This window comes from Acomys russatus, chromosome 5, assembly GCF_903995435.1.
Source record: "Acomys russatus chromosome 5, mAcoRus1.1, whole genome shotgun sequence".
Lineage (NCBI taxonomy): Eukaryota > Metazoa > Chordata > Mammalia > Rodentia > Muridae > Acomys > Acomys russatus.
In genome coordinates, this window is record NC_067141.1 from 42,091,252 (window position 1) to 42,117,189 (window position 25,938).

The window sequence follows — 25,938 nt, forward strand, 5'->3', positions numbered from 1 at the left end:
TTGTCATGGCAGGAAGCCTGCAGGCATGGTGCTGAAGAACAAGCTGAGAGTTCTACATCTGACTCCAGAGACAGCAGGCAGAGAACCAGCTTGAGCTTCTGAGACCCCCAAAGCCCACTGGCTAATGACATACTTCCTCCAAAAAAGCCACATCTATTCCCACAAGGCCACACCCTTGATAGTGCCACTCCCTATGGACCAAGCATTCAAGCACATAAGCCTATGGGAGCCATTCGTAATCAAACCTCAATACCTTGCATCTTCTGGGCTTCTTTTTAAGAATATCAGGCACAGTACGAGCCTCTCAATGAAAGAAAATATTGCATTATCAAAACAGCAACAATCTGTTTTCACAACTTTATGATGATTCATGAGGAATCTGTTTGATTTTACGAATATGTTGATTAACCAACACTGAATAGCATTCTCAGAGTCAGAAATGTCAGTATTACAGATGTAGCTCATAAATACATGTTCGCCACTCTATGTGGCTCATTGTGCACAGCATGAACACCATGCAGTACAAAGAATACCTGCTATGCAGCACTGGCCAACCTCTCAGACACTTGGAGGCAATCAGATCCCTCATATATAGAATGGAAGTATTATTTGCAATTTTCTGTAATTGTTTCCTCAGAGTCTCATGATTCTTGGTTTCTTCTGAGCTATTCTCAATGCATTGCTGTGGCTCTCAGGACTAAACATCAGATTTGGGTCATAAAAGTAAAACAGTTCGTTAGTTTATCGCTATCCAAGAGCTTCATCAGAGTCACCAAACACTTGACCAACAATCTGAGGGTATTACATTCAATTCTTCTGCTTAAAGCTTTCTGGCATATGAAGTCAAGTTCTTGTTGTCCTGGTGGGGATGAATGATACTGAAGGAGATATGAATGCAAGGTACATTGCAATGTTTGTAGTGTTACTGGAATCCACTCTTGGAATGGAATTTGCGCTATAGTGAAATGTCTTATGAGCAACAGTTCTTGATTATCGACAACTACCAGAGGCATAAAAAATCTTCTGTTGAGGCTCATTAATGCTTAGTGCAGTAGCCTTCATAAGAGGAATATATCCCGCCTGGTAGCACTCAGAGGAAGGATAATAGGTCATCAAGAAGAGACTCGATACCCTATGAGCATATACAGGAAGAGGAGGTCTCCTTCAGTCACAGACATAGGGGAGGGGAATGGGGGGGGGGAAGCGGGAGGAAGGGAGGAATGGGAGAATACAAGGGATGGGCTAACAACTGAGATGTAATTTGAATAAATTAATAATAAAAAAAGGAAAAAAAAGAATTAAAAAAAAAAGAGGAATATATCACCAACAGAAAAATAATTGTCAAATTGTAATTCCAATTTAACAGGGTGTGTGGTAAATCTCCTCTCTCTCTCTCTCTCTCTCTCTCTCTCTCTCTCTCTCTCTCTCTGTGTGTGTGTGTGTGTGTGTGTGTGTGTGTGTGCATGTTTGCACATGTGGGAAGAGAAGTATAAGGCTGGTATATTTGAGAAGAAGACAGGAAAGATTTATAGACTCATTTATTGCCCTGATTTTTTTTCCATTGCCAAGAAATTCTTCTCTACAAAATTATATCTGGTAGGGAGCTTAAAAATGTATCCTATCCTCTCTTGTCTCTCGGTAAATGTGGATTTAGAGTTCAACAACTCTGTGGCTTTAGAATTGGTACTTGAGGCTAAAATTTGCTCACTTGTCAAAGGGGGTGATACTATCTTCACAAGGTCTATATGAGGACTTCATTAAGTACCTGTGTGAGAAAATGGAGAAAATCTCACATACTGTATCCTGTGTCAGAGATGACATACAATAATAAGCTGCAGGCGACACCTTTCCTTGCTTAACACATTGGTTCAAACATAGAGTTTTGGTTCTGTTGAGCATAGAATTTGGTCCTGTTTCACAGTTATGTGGCCATCTGTTTTAATGTTTTCTTCTAGGGAAGAAACAATATTGGTCACAAACAATATTGAAAATTTTCAAGTACTTATTCAAGACTTTTTTAAAGGTTTTTAAGCAGTTTTTATTTGTATAATTTTCAAAATATTTTTCTGATTAATTATAACAATAGTGCATATCCATGCATAACAACAACAAATGTATCCATAGATTAAGGCCTAATGCAGATGAGCACATTCTGTCTCTAAGTTGCCCAGTGAGTGTACTCCCTAATAAAGAGAAAGCCCACTATTTCCACCAGGCCATAAGCACTTCCCTCAAGTGAGCCCTCTACTGTGGTGTTGTACATAGGCAGCTTTGGTGTGACCTTGTCCATCTGGACTAGCATAAGCCTAGGAGATTTGGCGTGAGCCTCCAACAGTCACTTGTAAGATCAAGAAGCAAAGTTCAGTCAGACCTTGGGTTCTTCAGGAACAAAGTCCGCTTGTTCTTCCTGTGTTTAACTTTTTGCTTCCATCTTTTCCCCTATACTTCCTTTCTCTCTTTGTCTCTCTTCCTTTCTACCTTTCTAACTCTCTCCTCCCCTTTCCCATTCTCTGCCTTCCTTCCTCCCTTCCTTCCTTCTCCTTTTTTATTCCCCTCGATTCCCTTCTTGTTATTTCCTCTCTGACTTTGACGTGTCAGAGTCATTTCACATCCTTGCCCAGTGTCTATGTTGGTTATGATTTAGCAACAGCTTTTCTCAGTTTCTCAGACTCTAAAGTAGCATTTTTATCTCTAATACGCACAGCCACCGAATATAATCTTGTAGTTTTGCTTTAAATTCTTAATACGATCACACTTACTCTATTAGTGGGTGGGGACAGCGTCAGCTAGGAAAGGTGCTTGAAGTCACTATATCTCTATAGTATAACTTCTGCTCACTGACAAATGTGCCTAACATTCAAATAAATATTCTCATCTGAAAATAAAGTAGATGACAATCCTTCACAGGTCCATGGAGCGTATGGGAGGAAGAAAGTGACACTGGTGTGGGACTAGTGATCCTGAGAGACTGGATACATTTAGCTTTGGATACTTTCAATGTTAGAGCTGGTTCCTTTTAAAAAAAAAAATCCCATCTTACTTAGCTTAAAGACTCTCACCACAACCATGCTGCTGACCAGAAGGCTTGATGAACAGAATCCACTGCATCAAAGTTATTAGAAAACAAAACCAGGCCAAGTGAATGTGAACTGTACTTGAGAGAGGGTGGAGCTGCTCCAGCTTCCCAAACATTGAACTATTTAATATATCAGCGGATCGTGACATTTACAGTGCATCACCTTTTTTATTACAAAGGGCAAAATGACTTGGAAATATTGCAAAAAGGTGAAAGTGGCTGATCTTTTGTGAGCAAACATACTCTAAAGCTGATCTCTTACCTTTGATTAATTATTACCTAAACTACTTTTTAATCTAGCCAGTACATTAACTTGTGGTTTGCTTTAAAAAGAGAGAGAAAAAAAGCAAAACAAAACAAAACAGAATTTAACTTTTAGTTTGCAAATGCATTCTGGGGAAAGATTGTTTAAATGTGCAATGTATCATACCAAAAACATTCTTTTTCATACAATGCTTATATTTGTGAAGTTCTGGACTAAATTATCAATATGGCTTATTTTTAATGGTCTCCGTTGACACCCTAAGATATAAATTGGAAAAAGCCTACTGACTCATTCTTGCTCTTACCCTGTTGTTCATGAGACAGGATTTGACATTTTCGTCACAACCTCCCCAGCCACATAGTTCATCCTGGCACAATCTAACTTAGCTATTACCTGAGGCAATATGACTGCTGATGCCATTTTTGGCACAAAACACCAGGTGAGAGTCTATGTTACATATGAACATATTTAATGAGCTTTCACTTAAGAGAAATTTTTGATGTTTTCTATGAACACTTTTAATCTTGATATTTTATATTATCATCATTTATATGGGCCATTTGAGAGATTTGTCTATCTGTGAATTATCTGCTAATTCTTCAAGCCAACATCCAAGTAGCATAGCTATGATATCTCTCTGGATTTACAAGCTATTTTATGTTCAAATGAATCATTAATTTCAATTATTTAAGGTCTTCAGAGATTTGAGAGCCTACTAAGCACATGATGGAATATCAAATCATATTAAATAGTATTTTATCTATTTATCTATCCTCATCATCACAAAAAAAAAAAAAAAAAAAAAAAAAACCAAGATGTCTGCTGTATTAACTATTCCTAGGAAGACTCATGTGACAAAAAACATGGAAGAATCCTAAGTTAGAAGCATAAATCAGGGGCTACTGTTAGGCCACTTCAAAAAGCTTCTTAACTCTGTCCTAGATGGAATTGAAGGGAAATATCATCTGATTAAGGTTATACATTAAGACAAGAAATGCTGGTAGCTTGGGTATAGAAAGGAGTAAAGAAAATACAGCTGTCAAGAATGATCCTCTATGTATGGGTCAGGTGATGAACTGTTGACTAGAAAAGGGAAAAGTGGAAAAGGCTTTTATGCGGGTGTTGGACTGAAAGTATCCTTTCAGCATATCTTTTCAAAGAGGCACTAGAGTCTTCCAAAAGAGTTTTCAAGAAGGTGAGTGGCTGTGCATATTCAGAGATAGGAAGACGTAGATTATGATTATATTCATGCACATGAGTGAGGCTGGATACTCTTTTGTGGGCATAGGGAGAGGACAAAGGGATGTGGAAGGGAGGAAAGAAAGATACAGAAAAACAGACTGACTTCAGCATTTGCACACTGGATGAAGGGAGCTAACATTGTAGAGATAGAGGGTGGAAGGAATGTCTACAAAGCATGAGCAATGAAGGGACAAGAACAGTGGTTTGGCTTTTATGTTTCTTGTCTTGTCTCTGACCAGCACTGATACTTTACTTAGACTCTAATTGTTGTTCGTCAGGTCCCTTCCAGCTGACCCTTTGATAAGCAATGATTCACAGGAATCACTTCACAGGCATCTCCATAGCCAGAGTTTCTCGCTTTTATTCTCCAGGCTTCCCCAGAGAAACAGAACCAATAAGATATGGTCAAATCTGTACAAAGCAATGGCTTCTCAAAAGGTGTGTGTGTGTGTGTGTGCGCGTGCGCGCGTGCACGCGCACGTGCGCATGCACACACTTGCATGTGTTTCTTTTTAATATGTTACAACACCAGAATTTTAGAAAGCAAAGATCTAGAAATCATTTTCCTCTATCTTTCATATTTTGGAAAAATACATGCACTAAGAATGTGACCCAAAAGGTTGCTGTTTCTTAATCAATCCACTCCTTCTTTCTGAACCTTTATCAGAAACTGTTTTCAGCTACTTCTTAGCATGAGCCAATTACGCTGGTCTGGTCCTTAAAATAACAAGGTGCAAAGATCTAACATTGACTCATATTAGAATTTTATAATTCCTACTTTTCAGGCATTTCAAAAACTAAAATTAGCGGTCAGAGAGTTTCTATTTTTCCCTCTCAAATTGTCTTTCCCATATGATGCAGTGATAGTTCTGCTCGACTAGGCAGAACTGAGATCTGTTTCTAAGATCTGCCTGGAAAAGCAGTGAGATTGCTGGAGTGAGGCAAACTGTTTTAAAATAATAATATTGATTTAATATTATCACTTTGATCTAGATCTTAGTTCCACTGGCTGTGGCCACTCTGGGTTTGTATTGAAACAAAGGCACTGGCTTTCTGAACAGCTCATCTGGGCACCTCTTTGTCCCAAGCACAACTTCAGCCACTCCTGCATACAAAATCACTTTCTATGCATCTGTTTGGGTCCTGTGGTTTCTGCTTCTCTGGGGAACCTGGAGAAACAAAAACAGGAACTCTCTGGCTGTGGAGATGCCTGGGAATGAAGAGCATTCATTTTCCTGCATGGGTCCTCGGATGAATTTTTAAATCTAGCTTTTAGAACTTGAAGAAATAACACAACAATTAGCATAATGCTGCAAAATAGATGGATTTCAAAATGATGGCTTTAATTGAAGGAAGACAATCTAAAAGAGCATAGTCTATGTGACTGTATTTATATAAGATTTTAGAAAATGCAGTTAGCTGGAGGAACAGACAGCATTCCTGTGGTTGCTTTGAGCTGGCCATTGGGAGCAGGGCTAGGAAGCATTGTCTATAAGAGAGGGCACAAGGAAACTTTAGAGGGCAAAGGATGTGTTCATTATCTGGAATGAACTAGTGGTTTTGAAAATCAAAGGTAATTAAGTTGAAAGTTGAATATAAAATCGTATTTTAATTGTATTTTAACCAAATTTTAAAAGAATTGTTACTCAAGAAGAAGAAAAAAATAAACCTATTAGTTCCCTCCCAAGTTTCCTCCAGTTTAGAGATGAGGGGGCCAAAGGCAAAGGATGCGAAGCAAGCATCAGAGCCAGCGGGTTAGGGGGACCCTGACCAGTGTCCAGCGCCTGGTGTTTGTCCCCCCCACACAGAGCCTGACTAGGGTGCTCTGTCATGCTGACACACGTACAAACTGAAGATGAATGACGAGCATTGAGAGAACAATTGAACACACAGAGTACTGCTCTATTTGCCACTCAACTGTCCTCTAGTGAGGACATAGAAAAACTTCAGGCAGTATATAATTCTAGAAGTTCTGTCCTAACACAGAACGTCAAAATTTTAGTTTTAAATAAAATCCAGTTTTAGTTGTTAAAAAGAGTGATGTATTCACAAAACATGATTGATTATATATGAAGTAAGACCCCCCCTATGACAGCGTCCCACATTTAACAGCTATTGATTTTGCCTGTACTTCCTCCTCCTCCTGCTCCTCCTCCTCTACCTCCTCCTCCTGCTCCTCCTTCTCCTGCTCCTCCTCCTTCTGCTCCTCCTCCTCCTGCTCCTCCTCCTCTTCCTCCTCCTCCTGCTCCTCCTCCTCCTGCTCCTCCTCCTCTTCCTCCTCCTCCTGCTCTTCCTCCTCTTCTCCTTTCTCCGTCTTTTCCTTTTGAGACTGGATTCTGTTATACAGTGCAGGCTGGCCTGGAACTCACTATGTAACCCCAAGCCAGCCTTGAACTCACGATTCTCCTACTTTAGTCTCCAGAGGGTTGGGATTATAAGTATATTTTAGCAGGCCTGGCTTTGGTTGCCTTCATATTTCTGTCATTGTCGTTGTTGTTGTTGTTGTTGTTTTCAAGACAGGGTTTCTCCACATAGCCTTGGCTGTCCTGGACTCCCTTTATAGACCACGCTGGCCTCAAACTCACAGTGATTTGCCTGTCTCTGCTTCCGGGGTGCTGGGATTAAAGGCGTGTGCCACCCCACCTGGGTTTTGGTTGCCTTTTTAATGACTTAGGTTTTATAGTGATGAAATTCCTCATCTGATTACTACAGACTGCATTCATAGACACTACTTACAGAGCTTCATTTACTTTGTTTTTAATTTAAGTACTTGTGTAGCAGGGTGCATTTATATGCATGTGAGCACACATGCCTTGACATGCATACTGTTACAGGACAACGTTGGGCAATCAGTTCTCTCCTTCTACCTTCACATGAGTTCTGGGAGATTGAACTCAGGGGTTGTACTTTTGCCTGCCAAGCTGTCTCACCATCCTTAGCCTCCAAAATCACTTCAAACATTGAAACCCAATACTGTACCTATACCTTTTCTAGAATATATGTAAATGACAAACTGTCTGTATTTGGAGCATTTAGGCAACAATGGGCACACACACACACACACACACACACACACACAGTTAAAACTGCTTTTGATTTCTGAGTACAATCACACAAATGGAAAAATTCATTTTATTAGGACAAAGAATGAACATGATAGTTAAAAATATAAATAGAAAAAAGGGACAGGGTTTTTATTGTTGCATATTTTGGGCAATTTATTATGACTTTATAGGAAATACAAGCATTGATTTTATGCAATTATTTATTTATTTTTACTTAACACAGTGCTGTTGCCATTCTGGCCCAAATAGACACAATTCCCTTTCCGTTAGAGATAATCACCCATAGCCCATGATTGGCCTTCGTACTCTAGCCTTTTGGTCTGACCTCAGACAGCTTAGTAGGAAAGCACCTGTGTCCAGCAGAGCTGGTGTAAGAAGTGACAGTTCTTCCTTTCCACCAGGAGAATCAAAATCTTTGACTAGTTGACTAGACCTTTGAGTACACATTGGGTTTGAAAAGCACAGACTCCGGCACTGGAACATATTAGGAAGGAACTTAGTGATTTGGCCTGTGGCCTCCAGCACAGCATTCTGCAGGTCCAGTTGGAGATGTTTTGCTGGAGAGCCACAATTATGGGATGAAAAGATAGTCTATATCAGGGTGGTGAGTTCTTTCTGACAATTTATTTTCTATAGACTACTCCTTCAACCCACCTAAGGCTGCATTTACAACAAGACCTCATCATTCATATGTTAACAGTGAGGACAGCCTTTGTCTTGATAGTCTCAGATCACAGTGTCTCCTGCTTTAATTCTTTCTAAAACTCTTTTATCCATTTGTTCACTGCCATGTGGTCTGAGCCCAGATGACCCCTTATTTCCAGAGACTGCGCAGATCTAAAGCACAGACAAAGATAAGTACAACAGAGTGCCTCGGGAACAGGCTCAGGAGTATGCCATCTTAAAGTCACAAGAACTGCTTTATAGGTGTAATAAACTTTAAATTACTTTTAAAAAATACCAATCTCTTTTTCACACATAGATTTCTTTTTTGAGCCATTGATCTCACCATCCACATACCACCATGAGGTCATATAATAGTCTGGTCACCCTTCTTGCTTTCGAGGGAGAGAGAGAGAGAGAGAGAGAGAGAGAGAGAGAGAGAGAGAGAGAGAGAGAGAGAGAGAAATGTGGAGTAACAAAAGCCACAGGTAGCCCTGTGACTGTGGCTTGGATACCATCTCTAGCCCCCCATACTAAAGACTGAAAATCAGTGCCTACAAATTCTCTCTCTCTCTCTCTTTTTTTTTTAAATTTAATGTTTGGTTAGACTTTACTGTTGGATGTTTAATACTATGCAGGTTGCCAAAATTAGCCACTGTTTTTTTTTTCATTTTATTATTTTATTCATATTACATCTTGATTGTTAGCCCTTCCCCTGTTTCCTCCCATTCTTCCCTCCCTCCCACTTCCCCCCTTCTCCCCTCCCTTGTGTCTATATATGTTCTCAGAATATCAAATCTCTTCTTGGTAACTAGCTATCCTTCCTCTGAGTGCCGCCAGGCCTCCCCATCCAGGGGACGTGGTCAGAAAGGGGGAACCAGAGTTCATGTGAGAGTCAGATCTCACTCTCCACTCAAGGGTGGAGAATATCATGTTCGTCGGCTAGGTCTTGGTAGGGGTTCGAAGTTTAATGCCTATATTCTCCTTGGCTGGTGCCTTAGTTTGAGGAGGACCCCAGGCCAAACAACCCAATTGCGAAATGGGGCTTGGAACTTAACAGAGAATTCTCAACAGAGGAATATCAAATGGCCGAGAAACACTTAAAGAAATGCTCGTCCTCGTTAGTCATCAGAGAAATGCAAATCAAAATGACACTGAGATTCCATCTTACACCCATCAGAATGGCTAAAATCAAAAACTTAAATGACACCACATGTTGGCGAGGATGTGGAGAGAGAGGAACACTCCTTCATTGCTGGTGGGAATGCAAACTAGTACAACCACTTTGGAAAGCTATCTGGCGCTTTCTCAGAAAAATGGGAATAGGGCTTCCTCAAGACCCAGCTATCCCACTCCTTGGAATATACCCAGAAAATGCCCTACCACACAACAGGGACATATCCTCAACCATGTTCATAGCTGCTTTATACATAATAGCAAAAACATGGAAACAGCCTAAGTGTCCCTCAGTAGAAGAATGGACTAAGAAACTGTGGTACATTTACACGATGGAATACTACTCAGCTATTAAAAACAAGGAATTCCTGAAATTTGTGGACAAATGGATTGATCTAGAAATTATCATAATGAATGAGTTCACCCAGAAGCAAAAAGAGACAAATGGTATATACTCACTTATATCAAAACACTAGTCCAAGGGATACATGAAAAATTTTACTTACCAAGAAAGTGGGTCAGAGGAGAGGACATCCTATTGAGACTTTAGGCAAGAGTAGCATGGAAGAATAAGGAAATAGTAGGACCCACAGGGTCCTGGAAACCTACAAGAAGAACTTTATGACAGGCAGATCTAGGTCCTACAAATTCTCTTAATGGAAGAGGCTTAAAAGAGATCCTATAAGCCAGGTGGTAGTGGTGGTGCAGGACTTTAATCCCAGCATTCAGGGAGGTAGAGGCAGGTGGATCTCTATGAGTTCTAGGCCAGCCTGCTCTACAGAGTGAGTTCCAGGACAGCCAAGCCTACATAAAAAAATCTCTGTCTTAAAACAAAACAAACAAACAAACAAACAAATAACACAGAGTTGTGTTTGGCATCTGAGAAGTGACAGTTGGCCTGTACAATTTTGTTCCCTTTATGAGAATTTATATCAGAGTTCTTCTGTCATTTTAATTAATTCCCACCATCTTGGCGATATAAACAATGCAAATACGTTAGTTTTATAGGTCAAAGGTCTAGTGTGGGTCTCACTGGACTAAAGGTGGCAGCTGACCAAGTACTCCCCAAAGACTAGGGGTGGGCTCATATCCCTCCCCTCCTTCTTCCACCTTCTCAGAGAGCAACAATGAATCTTTCTGTAACTTCTCCCTGGCTCCCTCTAGACATGAGGTTCTTTTACAAGTCCAAGGGATGAATGTGGGCACAACTGCAAAACCATTTTAGTCATACTGAGACATCCACTTGTGTGGTAGGGACATGTATTCAGAAGTGCTGACCATCAAGGTATGGGCAATTTAGGAAGCCATTGTTCTGAGTGCCATATGAGTTAGATATTAGGGCCTCCAGGGGAACGAGATAAGGACACAGAGAAGAGGTTGAAGAAGTGTCTTTTATAGAGTTGTCTACTGGCGTGATTTTCAGGAAGGGTCAACTAGAAGAGATATCATCAGCAGAGAAAACAATGAGTGTTAGGGCAACACGCTCATATTACCTGTGGCCCCACCTTGCACACACAACAATCTTTACTGTTCATTCTGGTCATTAAATCAACCAGTTCTCTCATCTGACATTGGTTTCTCAGTAGGGGTGGCAGAGGGGACCTCATCATTAAGGACTTGACATTGTACGGCACTAGGGTAGTTGAACTGAAAGTTATGACAACAAGAATTAAGTTGATGGTTTGTAAACCCAAAGCTTCTTGCCTAAAGTCTGTGTAAGGTCCACAAGAGACTAGCAGTAAACAACGTATGTCCTATCAAGACTGCCTTTTGGGGGAAGTTGTTGACTTGGAAAAATAAATCTATGATGTATGTACATCAAATGAAGGGCAAGGTTTAGATTTAGTTTATAATCAAGCACAGTAAAGTTCCGTTTACAAAAAAATGTGATGAAGAAAAGGCAGATTTTGCTTTAGAAATCTCAGGGGGAAAAGTATGTGTCATATTTTCTTTGTTCTAATTAAATGCCTTTAATATCCTACGCAGTCCCTTTAAACTGTATTTTCCTTAGTGAAATTTATTTTAATAAATGATCTGGGTTAAGATTAATACTCGTTTTAATTTAACAGCCATCTACAAGTATTGCTGGAGTCCATGATCTTAAATTTAATTATAGTTTGAAACACACAGCTCAAGCCACAAAATCAGTCACTCCTGGCAGAACTGAGGTCTGGGCGCAGAGCAACAGCTGTGAATGTCATAGGAAATCCTCTAAACTCAAAAGGGCAGAGACGGCGAGAGTTTCTCCATCACTGTTCTCTGTAAAGTAACACTTGGTTTTGCATACAGTGACTATCTGGGCTGTGTGTATAGCAGAGGTGATCGTCTCCTCAAAGTGTGGATTAATACTGGGCTGACTTGTACAGTTACTTTAATGCATTTGAGTGTTAGTGTGTTCTTCCTTGAACCTCAGCTGAAAGGGAAGGCTGAAGAGAGGCTGGACTATGAAGGCAGGGAAGACAATGGTTGCCCACTCCAGCCCACCCATGCCAGGAGCACAGTGGGTGGCACAGGATGATCTCTTTCAGGCTTGACTCCCGTAGCTTTGTCTTCCTCCAGCAGCCCCTGCTGACTACCTGAACTTTGCAGCCTTTTCCTTTTCTGTTTTGTTTGTTTGCTTATCTTCAAATTGAACTGTCATTTGAGGAGATCAAGGAGGCAGAGTCTCTTAAAACCTTGACCTTGACATGTTTCTAGGATACCACAAAGCAGCTCAGATCCACAAATCAGAACAGCCGAATCTTTCTGCTCTCCCAGAGGCATGGTCATTAGGGTGCCTGGTCTAAGGGCTTCACTGCCGAGTTAGCGTCTCCTCTGGGAGCACAGGCATGTGGTGTGTGATGTGGGCAGTGTAGTTGTACTTGGCAGCTGTACTTGACAGTTGTACTTGGGTTCAAACTGTGCCTCCTACTTCAGCCTGCATGCAGCTTTCCTCCAATTTCTCAGACTCACCAAGCCTTTGTGGAGTAAATCTGAGCTGAAATATATTTGTCCTTATTTTAAAATAACCTCTTAAATAATATGGACCAGGGGAGAAATGAGAAGAAGAGAAGAAGGTATTCATATAGGATGGTGAAACAGGAAAAACCTATTCAGTGAGGAATGACAAAGGTGGGAATCAGTTGAAAATGTATATAATAAAACGGTAAGTGCAGAGCCATGTGATCTTTATTTTATAAACAGCTATAAGACAAGGGAACTCTTAGTGTATTTATTATGGTTACATATGAGTTATCTTTATAATCAATATAGAATGATTTTGAAAACTCCCTGTCTGCAGTACTTCAAATGCAGGCTATTACGTTGAAAAAGATATCCTCTCTAAAATATCACTGTGGAAACACTACATAACATTGTACCTCAGCCATGGGAAAAGGGTACAAGTAGCTGACTTCTGAGGTGACACCCCTAGCCTTAAATAGTGTCCTTATAAAGATTTGTAATGTTACAAACATTTGTGATATAAATTATAATACGAGTAAATATCACAATAATGCTTAAGATCAAGATGGAAAGTTAGGAACATGACATATTTGCAATTATGGAAATGCGAAGAGAAGTTAAACACAGCTAAACACAGTGTTTGATGGGTGACTTCTTTCTTATTTCTGATTAATTCTCTGAATCATCTTATCCCTATTTTACAAACTAGCAAACCAAATAAATAGATGTGTGAAAGTAGAAGAATTTAAAAGCGCTCTCAAGGGAACAAGGAAAAAAATTCACACTTCTTGGCCAGAGGCACTGACTGTCCCTAGTTAAGTAACTTCTGTTCTCTTCTTCTGAGAAGAAGAACTCAGAACTCAGATACTGACCACAGCCTCAAGCATCATATTGGCAAAGGAAAAATATTTGTAAAATTACGAAATCAAGATGAACAAAGGGACATCAGGGGCCACAAAAGATGTTTTCTTTGTGCATTAAAATATGGCATGGTTTATTTGTGGCCGCAAATACATGATGACGAAGCATCTTATACAAAGCATCAATGCATGTTAATACATTTGCTTTCCTTTTACAATTTTCTTTACAGCAAAGTTAACATTCCCAGAAAATAGGCCATCTAAACCTTAGAAATCATCTATGGAATACCCACTATTATTAAAACTATTAAAGCATGAGGTTTGGGTATCTGCATCAGTAAGCAATGATTTAGGTTGTATAAGCTCCTGAAAAATCTAACTTTTTAGGTTTGTAGTATTGACTTCTTCATAGATTTTTTTTTCAGAAAAGGTTTAGATTTACAGTATAATTATGCAGCAAATACAGAGCCTTTCCTTTCTCCCATGTACATCTGAAATTCACAGCCCTTCTGAATGTCAGCATTCTCTTCCAGAGGGGTGTTATAGTGGTAACAATTGACAAGCCACATTGATTGACACATCATTAGCACACAAAAATCTGTAGTTTACAGGAGGATCTGCTTTGAGGATTGGGCATGGTATGACTTTTGAAAGATGAATAATAGCATGACTCAACCATGGTACAAGGGAGATGGGGAACATTTCACTAGCATACAAACCACCTGGGCTCTGCCCATTGATCTGTCCCTGCTCAGTCCTCAGCAATCGTGGTTTCTTTCATGATCTCCATAGTGCTTTGTTTGTTTGCTTCACTTCCTGGAATTCTAGCTGAGATAAAACATGCTATTTGCATAAGTTTGACTTGTGACAGAGTTGCAACACAGCACTGTATAAACTCTTCAGACCAGTTACTCTTGCTCACTATAGGTTTACTTTCCTTTATGTCATTTTGTGTCTTGATAAGTCACTTGTCAGCGCTGAATAAGAGGCGCTGTCTGGACGCAGGACCGTTGTTGTCCCTCCAACCTCCAAAGAACACAGCACATTTGGCTGGCAATTTGAAGCCATGGAAGATTTCCACAATCTGAAGCGTGCGAGAGTACGAGTTCCAGCAACTTGAAAAATGTTACTGTAACTATCTATGTGGACACAGCTTTTCAGGTTGATTTGGGTAAGTGCCAATGCACTAGTGAGCTTTTGTTCACTGTGACAAATGCGTGAACAACTTCAGGGAGGAAAGATTTATTTTAGCCATTGGTTCCAGAGCTGGAAGGTGTGGTGGAGCAGGTGCATATCAACTTGGAGCAACCAGGAAGCTGAACAGGATGATGACATGCCGGGATGAGACTCATCCATCACACAACAACCTAAGTAGTTTCCCCCACTAGAACCCACATTCTGTACAGTTTCTACCACATCCCAGTAGTCATCTCAAACTTTGAATCCACTCACGGAAGAAACCACTATGAGTGTATCAGAACACCTGTGAACAAAATTGAGTCTGGGAAACACTTCTCCCACACACCTGAAGCTTGCTTCATCTCCCAGGTGTTTCCCAAAGTAGTTGAGAAGGCACTCAGGGTGGACCCTCACAACGAGGAAGCGTAGTCCACAGATGGCGTGGCAAGGGCTTCTTTAGTTCTGGAAGCAACTGCCACATGCACATGCAGCTCAGAGGTAGAGCAATTGCCTGCATGGTAAAAGAAAGGAAAGAGGAAGGAAGTGGAGGGGGAGGTTCCAGGCTATCTTCTGAGGTGGCTTGTGTGGTTTGTGCCCACATAACCAATGAATGGGTTGTCCTTTTGTTTCATATTGCCGTCAGTGCGTGGTGTCATATTTGGAGCTTGCGCTGTTGCAAGAGAAATGAAGGACCACTTGTTTTTGTAACTTGTGCTCCTCCTGGCGTGTGATGTGGAGCGTTTTTGCTATATGTGCATTTCTCATCGGTACATCTTCCGTGGTGGGCAGTTGACTATTCATTTCTTTTCAGTGGTTGTGAACAGTATCATTTTCTGACAGTTGGGTTTGCAGAGTTCTTTGTCTATTTTGTATAACCTCCCTATGTTGGTATTTGGTTTGCATATATTTTTATCCAAGTCTGTAGCCTAGCTTCTCATTTTCTTCACTGCGTGCTTCACAGAGAATATTTTAGCTTTCATCAATGCCAGGTGACCAGTTATCTCTTTCATGTTTAGCACCTTTCGTATTCTGTCTGAAAAATTCATCTCCATGTCTGGGCAGGGGTGGTTTCTTTACAGGGTACTTTTTGGAAATCTTACCGTTTTGCCTTTTACATTTAAGAGTATGGATGTTGAGTTCACCTTTGGGAATCTGCTGGTCTGTTTCTAGATTTTTTTTCCCCTGCCCTAGTCTTTGTTTTTGCTTGGTATGTGGCCGTCTCATTGTTCCAACATTGTCTGGTGAAATATCTGTTTTCTCCACTGCACTGTCTGTGCTTCTTTTTCAAAAATCAGTTGACTATATTTATAGATGTCTATTTCTAGGATACCTATTATTACACTGATCAAATAATCTATTCTTTTGAAAATATTACAATGGTGTGAAGAAATTCACACTATCGAACTCATAGGAACTAGAATTCCTTCCACTTCTGTCTCAGAAAAAAATCTTCTGAAAAATAAATTGAAGTTTTTGTACAACATGTTTTTTCTGATGTTAAAATCAGTACTGATTTTTTTTGATGTTTTTGAGAATTCAAAATACACACTAATTCATAAAATATTTTCTCAATAACAATTTTGTTTTACTGTATATCTTTGTGTATAATCATTTTTGTTTGCTTTAATCACATGCACTTATTTATTCACTGTGTGTGTGGCGTGCATGGCATGCTTATGGAGGCCACGGACAACTTGTTGGCGTTATCACTCTTCTCCTGTTCTTCTTTGTCTCTATAGCTGCCACAGAGCTCAGCGATCAAACGTGGGCTTTTGGGCTTAGCACCAAGTGCACTTATCTATCAAACCATTCATCTCACTAGCCATATGTATATGTTTTTAAATCAGGTATTTCTATGAAGATAATAATCAACGAATTCTTTTTTTTAAATTTTTTATTATTAATTTATTCTTGTTACATCTCAATGGTTATCCCATCCCTTGTATCCTCCCATTCTTCCCTCCCTCCCCTTTTCCCCTTATTCCCCTCCCCTATGACTGTTCCTGAGGGGGATTACCTCCCCCTGTATATGCTCATAAGGTATCAAGTCTCTTCTCGGTAACCTGCTGTCCTTCCTCTGAGTGCCACCAGACCTCCCCCTCCTCAATGAATTCTTAAGATGACATTATGTTGTAGTATTGTGTGTTTTCGTTAAGGTCATCCCTACATAATTTTGTGATAAAGAGAGAAGAGGAAATTGTCCTGGAATAGATCTTTAGAGAAGAATAATCTCCACAATACTTTTGTAATTCTGTTTAAAAGAAAATGCAGTTAAGGAACAGATTAATAAATTAGCAGATAAATATCAGATTATAGGTTATGATGCTTCTTTTCCTTTTTCTTGCCCTAGTACCTTCTGTTCTGTGGATGAACAAGGGAAAAAAAGGCTATTTCAGTTTAAGCCTAATTTGGTGGCTTTATTTTGATAAGACTTTTGAGAATATTGTATCTTGAAACATGAGAGAATCTCTGGTCAACTGGAGGTGACATATATCCTCAATGACTAATTCACAGTAGCCAAGTCACCAGACACAACTTTGTAAATCTTGCCTGCCCCTTAACCCATGGTATAAGTTACATGCCCTATAGGAACTGTATCAGGTAACTGTGTAAGTCAATCCTTTGGACCAAATTGATGCACTCTGGTGACCAGATTACATAAATAGGAAATAATCTTAGAGGCTATGAAATTAGATCAATGAGAATTGAATTTTAATAGGTACTTCTTTCAAGGGTAGTTTACTCCTTGTCCCTCCTGGAGATTTTCATTTTTTTTTATTAATTTATTCTTGTTACATCTCAATGTTTATCCCATCCCTTGTATCCTCCCATTCCTCCCCCCCCCCACCATTTTCCCATTATTCCCCTCCCCTATGACTGTTCCTGAGGGGGATCACCTCCCCCTATATATTCTCATAGGGTATCAAGTCTCTTCTTGCTACCTGCTGTCCTTCCTCTGAGTGCCACCAGGTCTCCACCTCCAGGGGACATGGTCAAATGTGAGGCACCATAGTACATGAGAAAGTCATATCACACTCTCCACTCAACTGTGGAGAATATTCTGACCATTGGCTAGATCTGGGAAGGGGTTTAAAGTTTACCTCCTGTATTGTCCTTGGCTGGTGCCTTAGTTTGAGCGGGACCCCTGGGCCCAAATCTGCCTATCATATTGTTCTACTTGTAGATTTCTAGGACCCTCTGTATCCTTTTAATTTGCTATTCTCCCATGCGTCTCTCATTTAGAGTCCCAATTTTTTCTATGATCATAATCATATGTATAGACTAAGTCTCTTCTTCAAGACCCCCATGCCTTTCTCTAAGTTGATTAATGCAATGCATTGTTAGTTTAAAATGTCGGAAAATATGGTTTCAGAGTCCAGTATTATGGTACCTTTAAGATTAGTTTCATGTTTTGTTATGATTTGTTTCTGCTAAAAGAAACATATTGTGCTGGAAAAAGCTAAATATAATAACATGAAAGCTTACATTGAACCCCAACATTTTGCATTGATTCTTACCTCATCCAAGTTCAGAGTTTGCTACACATCCAGGTTGTATGTACCTAAGACAAACCTTGTAATTATCTATCATTTTATTTGGATGGCTTACAAATCTTAAGAGTTTAGTATTTTTCTATCCCTCTTAATATGCCATGCCTGTTTCTTCTATGAAAAACAACTTCTTAAAGGTTTGTTTTCTGTTATGAATTTATTGTTCATGGTCTGCATGATGATGTAAACCTTTTATTCAACTTTTGACCACAAATCACCGTCAGAAAGTAAAAAAGCAGATCTCATGCTGAGGGAATGTTTTCTCCCTGCTGTCATCTTTATCAACTCTACCACGATCTTTCATGGTATTCTGATGAAAATGAGTGTGTGTGCCTTTCAGTTACAAATTAACATGTCAGCACATTGGCTGCAGGCAGGCTGTAATTCTGAGAAAATGGAAACAATGAACTTGGTATTCAAGTTATGTGTTCCTCCAAAATGTTTAGTAAGTGCAGCGTATTGTTCATAAGCCCATTATTTCAGAATTACACCAGAAATTGTAAGTACAAAAAAATAGCTAAGGAGCCAGCATTAGGAATTCAAATTGTGGTGGATCTTGCCAACTTCCCACTTTATTTTGGGGAGACATGCGGCTTGAGTCCTTTCCATACATCTACTAAATAACTAAGCATATTTCACCTTTAACCTATCAGTGGCAGTGGCAGTTGTGGTGGTGGTTGCAGTCGTAGGGTTGGTAGAGGTGGTGATGGTGGCACTCGTAGGTATAGTAGTGATGATGGTGGTTGCGGTGATGGTGGTGAGTGTACGGGGCTCTCTTGACTCTTTTCTTCTAAAAAGAATAATTTAGTAAATAGACATATATGACTTGAGCAAAAGTTTACTCAGCAAGGCCAAGCAAAGCAAACACTCTGAGGAGAGATGAACATGATTTATCCTGAGGTGTGAAGCAGCTAAGTGGTTGTCAAATTTTAAAAAATTGACTTCTAGTCGTTATAAGTATAAAAATAGAATAAAGACCCTTGGTAGCACACATGTATGGGCAAATGCCCTGAGGCCTTCATTTTTGCTACAGTAGAAACAGCAGTAATTAAGAAGAAATCTGCCCCCACAATGGCTTCTGACCAGCAGAAGGCACAGTTAGCAAGCTGCAGCTGGATTTCCCCTTGTACCTAACACTTCATCCACCTACTGCCATTTCCCCACAGAGACAGGAAACCCTAGCATTGATCTTACACCAACATTTGTTTCTACTGTAATGTTTTCACGTATCCATTTTGCTCGCAGTAATAAATCTCTTCTAGAAGTATAAGACATGACTGTATTAAACACTGAATTTATTTGGATTAATGATGATGAAGCAAATGGACTATTTACCACATATTTTATATTATATATATATTTTATATTTACCAGCATATTTTATTAGTATAAGGAAATGGGACAACTGCCTACTTGTTGTTGTTGGTTTTTTTGTTTTACTAAAAGGTAAAACACCTGGAGAACATACACTTATTCAACACACATTAGAAGATTGTATGTAAATTTTAATTGGTGATAGGTGTGTGTATCATACGTGACCTGATATTTTAGGTGGCTCTGAAGAGCCTTTGGAGCATATAGTGATACCTTCAGATAGTAAGGATACATAAACAGGTCCTGCCAAATGGAAAACTCTATAGCCTATTAACAGCTTAGTCGCTCTATGTCATGATGTCCGTTGATGTTAGAAGGATACATTGTCAGACATCCTAGGAGGGACCCTGGGAGGCCAGTACAGATGGACCTCACTGTACCAGAACTAGCTCCCCGAGTCCATGCTCTGACTGAGCACCAGCCTTTAGTAGGAGCACCAAGGGCATTTGCTTCTCATCATTAAGAGTTTACTTTGCTTGCTGCCCTGACTTCACATCCAACTCTGAGCTTCAATTAGAGATCACAATAGTGCTGCTTCTACCACAACCTCCCATTATTTTGTTTGCTGAGGTGTAAAATAGCTCTCATTTGCAGTCAGAGCAAGTCCACCCTAACCTCCCCCTGGTACTGCAGAAAGAAAATGATTAGTTCCTTTAATTTAAGGGTGTTAAATACCTCCCATAGGATGGACTCTGTAATGAAGTGATAACAGATCATTGAATAGTTATGACAAGCAGGTTTGGCTGGAGTTGCTAACAAGACCAGATAAATACAGTAGTCACAAGCTGATGATTAAATTAGATGTATAAGCTCTCCTACTAACCTTCTCCTCGGTTCTCCTGGATCCATGCTCAAATAACCCTTATATACTTCGGCAATGACTATGGATACCAAAAAGCCTGGTTCCAGCTGCTGCTGCTGCTGCTACTGTTTTTAAGTATTTCTGTAGAAGAGAGCGAGAGAGAGAGAGAGAGAGAGAGAGAGAGAGAGAGAGAGAGAGAGAGTTTTCATATATATGAATGAATGTGTCTGTGTGCATGCAATGTGGAGGTAAGATGTCAACCTCAGATGTCAATTCTTACACACATGCATGTGCAGACACACACACACACACAAACACATACATGCACACAGGGGTTCTTCTGGCAAGTTATCCATACGAAGCTAACCCTGGTAAAGGTCCCCTGAACCGGAAGCTGCAAGTACATTCTATATTGCATACTAAGATGTAACCTAAAGAGAAGTAAAGTAAATATAATTAATCTCAGTGATAAAATGCTTAGCACAGCATTGATTGTAGCAAAGAACTGAGAGTAACCTAATCAGCGAATGACACCTGGATTTACGTTTCATAGTCATGTCAAATGGACATTTACAGACAGTAACAGTGATGTGCCAGGAGCAATATTGGAGACAGCCTTGAACGGCTATTTCAAGGATTTTTAAAAATTTTTTATTTAAAAAGAGATATTTAAACTGTGGATATTTTAGTATAGAATAATTCATAATCTGCTTACTCAATTTATTTGATTTTTAATATTTAAAAAAAACCTCCAAATCAAGCTCAACAGTAGAGGAAAACTTTCTGTACTGTCTGTTATCTAGAACTTAGTAAAAATCAGAGACAGCAGGGTAAGAATGAAAAAAAAAAAGTTGCAAGAATGTCTTCCTTCTAGACCACTTTGCTCTGGAGACCCTGGCCATAAATGGATGATTTGATAGAAGATTCAAGTCACTCACTGCAGCCCCTCAAAGCTCAGTGTGAGAAAGAAGGGCTAGTTCAATCACACTTTTAAAAAGTTGTCAGATCTTCAAGAATTTCCTGTGCTGTCCAGAATTTAGCCACAGCATTATGTAGGATCTCAGTAGCTTAGATGCTGCGTCCCCATTTGCTAACCTGTAATCAACCACATAAGCTGTGGCAATAGTTACTAAGCGGCAATGCCGTGTACCCTCTGAATTTCTGCTTGAGACACTACACAAATAAAAGCAGTGTGTGTGCACGTGAGCCTCACAGGCAAACTCTGCAGGAGGCACTAACTGTCAACTTGAATTGTAGAAAGGGAAAGTATGTGTGTGGCGGGGGGGGGGGGGGGGGCACTTCACTTCTTGTAGCTAGAACTGAAAGCTTAACCCTCATCAGCTCATCTTATAAAGCAACAGACATGAAGGGGGAGAGATAATTCAAGCTCCCTAAAACTTCTAAAGCTGCAGGGAGAGCTCCCATCTTCCATTTCTTCAGGTAAATTATCCCTCAGGCCCTGAGTATGCATTAGCAACAACTTGGGATGCTGAAAAAAATATCTAAGCTATGACACGGCCTGGTTAAAATAAATCCTCTGGGGTGGAGGCCCAAGCATGAATGTTTAAGTTTCTCCTAGTACCACTGACATGCAGTTAATTTGGAGACCATGTGTCTTAATGGAATCTGAGGTCATAGCTTATTTTTAAAAACTGGTGATGATATTTTCTAAGACAGCTGGATCAGTGAAGCTCCTCCTGAAAGCTGTTTATGGTTTCCTTGTTATTACGACGTTAGCCAGCACAACTCCATTGGTAAGGATGTAATGGACCCAGTAATTGAACTCTCTGTAGGTCAGAGTTACTTGAAGAGGAAAAGCATTGGTGTGCTCAGTTCAGCCAGATTATTTTATGTGGTCCCCACTACCCTCAATACTATGTGTTCTAATATTCCTTAGAACATTGTTAGAGGAATGGGACAGTTTCAACTGTGGCTGAGACAACAGAGTTTCCTGAGCAACTGCTGGAGTTGGGAGAGAATGGATGCCGGATGTCACCTGATTCATTGTACCTGATAGTCCCAGCATTGCTGTGTCTTAGCCCAACACACATTCACAATCATTGGCTCTGAAATTTGCAGGAGACGCACCTAGAGAGCTTAGTGGGATGCTGAGTACTGGCCCCAAGCTCTAAAATTTATAATTCAGCAGGTCTTGGGGCAGGGGAGGGGGGCACTGGGGTAGCATCTTTAACATGTTCTGTAGTGGTGGTGGTGGTGTTATTACAGCTACCATTTTTCCAGGCCCTTTGCTTTCGGTAATGCTGACGTGAGCTATAGGCATCATTGCCTCCCTAGATAGAGGTTACCTCTTTTCAAAATTCTGCTGTTAGTGACTGTTAATTTCAACTTAGTTGTCAGGTTAAAATATCAACCTTAAATCCAGCTGTGAACTTTTTCTTATAGACTAAGATTATTTTGGAAACAGTGTTTCAAGTTGCTTCATGGTCCCATTTTACTATCTGACAATTTAATTTTGTCTAAACAAAAATTAGAATTTTTTGTTTCAAATTTTATCAGTTTATTTTTATCTATATCCATTACCTTCAGAGTACTCCATCTAACTATATTCATGAAATTTTATTTAGCAGCCCCTTAGATTAGAGGAAAAAAATGAAAACACCAGCTGTGGCATCAGACATCAGATACCCACAGGTGGTTTTCTGGGTTACCTTCCTGCTATGATAAAAGCAGTCCCCTTCCAAGGCATGCCATTCCTGGAGAGGTTATTCTTGCTAGGATTTCTAAGGATCACTTTTAAGCCTTGGGTATTGGTCTTCCTCTGCTTCTGAGGCATATTGATTATGATCAAAACTTAAAAACACATGTGGACAATAAATTTAGATTGAAACATATGTCCATATGAAACATATGTCCCTCTAGTTTTAAGTGCATCCAGCTGGCAGATCACACAGACCGGGGTGTATAGTTACACTCACAGCTTGGTTCTCATGACTAACTAGAACCATAGATGGACCACTGCATCATTCCCAACCTCATTTTTCCAATTTGCAAAATGAAAGAAGAATCCCTGCCTCTGAGGAGCATCAAAGGGATAATTGCACTAGGGAAGGCCATGTCCTCATTTGGGGAGCTTCTTGTGCGATAAGTGGGTACCATGTTCAGTGTAGGTGAGGGCGTCCAAGAAGCTCTGATCTCTTAGCTTGAAAAAGAGACTCTGATTAAAAAAAAAAAAAAAATGAGATATTCACTGAAGCCACACCCCCAAACCCATCCTGGCTGTCAGTAGCTTAAACTTGGCTCTCTCAACACGTGATGTGCAGGATGTGACTTGTGTTTGAAATATTTTAGTTTACCTCCAGAGAGAGTGCTATCTACCAGACCCTTGCTTTAGAATACAAATTCTCTGTGGATATAATTACTAGCCTAGGTTTTAGCACTATAGTTTATATTTACACAGGAACAGATATGTCTATAAGGCACTGTGTGAGATTTGGACTCTTGGGAAGAGTTCATTTGGATTTAATTTAATTGGGGCTTAAGCAGAGGATAATCTTCACAATAAGTGCGTGATTGAAACTCTTTGAAGTTTGTAAACCTTCATCTTGTTACCAGGTGATTGATTCTCTTTTCGACAATACCTGTTCAGAATGTGCACCATTCCTTATAACTCAGCCTTCTCATTCCACTGTACAAGGTCATTGTGGGAACTCTGCCTGCCACGGTAGGTTCCTGTAGCCTCCCAAAGCTGAAACTAGTTTTGAAGGTAGAAGTTTTATGTGGAAAATAAACCAAAGTCAAGACTGTTTTTGACAAGCTCTTACCTTAATATGTTACTGTAACACAGAAGTAATGTGATTACATATAACTGTGTATAGCTGTATGTTCAGTGTTGTGTGTACAGTCATGTGTATGAATATGGGCACACATGGCACACTGCAGGTATACAGATTAAAAAACAATCTCCAGTGTCTTCCACTTTCTCCACCCTGAGACACACACAGTCTCATTTTGGTTGTTCATTGCTGTCTATGCCTGATTAGTTGGCCTGTGAGATTCTGAGCTGGACTCACAAATGCCCTGTGATCTATAGAGTCAGATATCTCCTTGATCTTGACTTTTTTGTATGTTAATGTGTGTCTGCACTTGTGTGTGCAGATGCATGTGCATAGGTATGTGTGCCTATGGAAGGCAGAGGTCGATGTCACATCACTTCCATCTTATTTTTCTTTTGATCCAGGGCCTCTTGGTGACCCTAAAACTGACTGATTTGGCCAGACAGGCTTCCCTAGGGTCTCCAGAGATCCACCTGTCTCTATTCCCCCCAGAACTGGGGTTATAGATGTGCAGTGTGCTGGCTAGGTGCTAGGGACTAGATCTTGGGTCTTCCTGCTTGCACGGCATGCACTCAGAAGTCTCCTCAGCCTCACCCACCCCCAGTTTTTTGAAAAATCATTTCAGTATAATAAACATAAAATATAGTTTACTTTTCTTCAGTGTTTCCATTAAAAACCTATTACAGATAAAATAATATATTCTATCTTTTCTCTTGAGGTGCTTATAATAGAATTTTGGTTTCTGTATCTTTGTATTTTAATAAGCTAGTGCCACAAGCTAGGTAATTAGGTTTCATTTTGCCAGTCTATGCCACAGGACGCTCCTCTTTCCCTTCCTCTCCCTCATCTCTTCTTACTAAGGAGCTAAGAATTGAAAAGCAGTGAGTCATTTGGAAACACTTGTGATTGAGCCTGACACGTTTGTCTCTCTCTGATGGCTTCCCTGTCTCTAGCTCTCGGTTTTGACATTCTTACACAGCATTTCCACTTCTCTGTTCCACCATGGCTCAAGAGCCTGCATCCAGAAAAGCCCTAGAACCACTTAGCATCTATGCCATAGGTGGTACACATTACACTAAGGACGAGATAGAGAATAATTTAGGGCTTCTTGAGGTACTGTTGGCAGGATTCTAGATGCCTTAATCCTAAGCATGGGGATCAAAAAATGAGTGCCCTGGCATGTATGGGGGGGTCTGTGTTTTCATTTTCCTGCAACCATCCTCACTTTCTTCACAGAGCTCCACGTGTAAGCTGGGAAGAGCCTCAACCTTTTAGCCTCTTTTCAGTCAAGCTGTAGTCTGTACAGTTTCTGGTTGGCCTTTTGCCTCATCATAGGTCTTTCAGTGACACAAAACCCAGGTTTCTTTGTGAATTCTTGACTTTTGCATTCTATTTTCTTTAGTCTATATGATTGTGTACAAAAGGCTTGAAGAACCATTCCTGCTCCTATCTGTATTTCCATTTCCTTCTCTTCCTCTCCCAGCCCACTATGTTTTCAGCATAAAATATTTTATTCCATAATCTACACTTGATAGCTGTCTCCTCTATACTGGGCTTTCCTATCTTGATCTATTGGACCTTCGATATCCACCCACTCAACAAAGCCTGGCTCCCACCAGTAAAAGCTCTTGTCTCTGAAGGCAGTATTGAAGCCATTTTGAAATTCAAAGTAAAATATGATTTTATTTTTCTCTGCTGGATTCTGCTTTTCTCCTAAACCAATGGATACATCAACTTCAGGAGATAAACCAAGGATGATGAAGAATTGTAGAAATGAAGTTAATTCACCCAATGTTTCCAAATTTAAGTAAGCTTATGGGCTTACCTATTGGTTTGGTGTAGTATTCTTCCCTAAAGTATTTTCGGTATTTTCAATTACGTAACTAGCACTCCATAATAAAGTAGTCTATTGGCTTTTCAATCATAAAACAGGAGGCAATAAGGCCAT

At 40.0% G+C, this 25,938-nt stretch overlaps 1 protein-coding gene and 1 pseudogene across 1 annotated transcript in view; both read left to right on the top strand.

Moving 5' to 3' along the window:
* Positions 1-25,938, top strand: part of Trpm3 (transient receptor potential cation channel subfamily M member 3) — a 903,922-nt gene that overhangs the window by 211,206 nt on the left and 666,778 nt on the right. The gene's annotated exons all lie outside the window — the stretch shown is intronic.
* LOC127190136 (ubiquitin-conjugating enzyme E2 D3-like) lies at positions 8,126-8,591 on the top strand (annotated as a pseudogene).